The sequence below is a fragment of the Cladophialophora psammophila genome (assembly GCF_000585535.1).
Source record: "Cladophialophora psammophila CBS 110553 chromosome Unknown aczJe-supercont1.19, whole genome shotgun sequence".
In the NCBI taxonomy this organism is placed as follows: Eukaryota; Fungi; Ascomycota; class Eurotiomycetes; order Chaetothyriales; family Herpotrichiellaceae; genus Cladophialophora; species Cladophialophora psammophila.
This window is the reverse complement of record NW_006912940.1, coordinates 674,187-675,544: the sequence shown is the minus strand read 5'-3', so window position 1 is coordinate 675,544 and position 1,358 is coordinate 674,187.

The window sequence follows — 1,358 nt, the reverse complement described above, 5'->3', positions numbered from 1 at the left end:
CGTAACCGACTAAAATATAAGGGTTTGCCCTAGGGTCTAGCTTTTTAAGAGATTCCTTTGGTTCTCTTTTATAAGCTATAGATCCCCAGGTTCTTATATTTGAAATATTAGGTTGTCGGTTATATTTAGCTTCGTAAGGCGTTATAAAGCCTTCTAGGCTAGAATGTGGGGTCCTATTATAAATATAGATAGCGGCTATAGCCGCTTCCCCCCATAGTCCTTTAGGTAGTCCTGAGGATATAAGCATCGCTCGTATCTTATTCATAAGTGTACGATTAAATATTTCGCTTATTCCGTTTTGTTCAGGCGTATAAGGGGCTGAATAGGTTGCTATAACGCCCTTTTCTTTAAATAGCGCTAGGAACTGTTCGCTTTTATATTCTCTAGCGTTATCGGAATGTAAACGCTTTAGTTTGGCGTTTAATTGGTTCTCTTCTTCCGATAGATAGTCTTTAAACTCATTAAAGACTTGATCTCTGCTAGATAATAAGCGAATAGTTGCGTATCTTGTCTTATCGTCTATAAACGAGACGATATAGCGCTGTTTAAGGAAGGTCTCTGGCGTTATAGGTCCACATATATCAGAGTGAACCTTTTCGAGGGTTTCTCGAGCTCTAGGCATCGGTATTCGGCTAATTTTTGCTGTAGCCTTTGATTGAATGTATATTTCGCATTCTAATATAGGCGATTTTATAGATAAATCGCAACCTAGGGTTTTCTTAGGTAGTGCCTTTAAGGCTATACTGCCTATATGACCCATTCGTTGATGCCAAATATCCTTATCTACCGCGGAATAAACGTATTCGGTAGTAGGATAGGTATCGATAGTTATAAGGTTATACCTGTAATAACCTTTAGCTATCGCTTTATCTTTTATCGATAGATTAATTGAGTCGTTTTCTATCGATATAGATACTCCTTTTTTGGCTAGTGCGCCTAGGCTTAATAGATTTAAGCCCATTTGTGGCACATATAGACAATCTTGGATAGTTACAGTTCGACCAGTTGACCTGAAACGTACTCGGACGTTCCCTAGCCATTCTACTGGGATATTAGAAATATTACCCCAGTTTAAGGTCGTTTTATAGGGCCTTAGGTCGCTAAATAGCGCCCTAGTAGAGCATATATGCCTACTAGCCCCACTGTCTAGTATCCAAGTATTCTGGCCATGTAAATCGTCTATTGTAGATAGAGCGAATTCTGTTTGTTCGACTAGTTGACCCTTAACTAGTTCTTTGGCCAGTTAACCTTCTTCTTTTGCCAGAAGAGTAGGTTCGCTTTTTTCAGTCTTTTTAAGGTCTTTAGGGTTAGTAACCCTAGGAGGCCTTAGACTAGGGTTTTTTATCCAGCACTTTTCG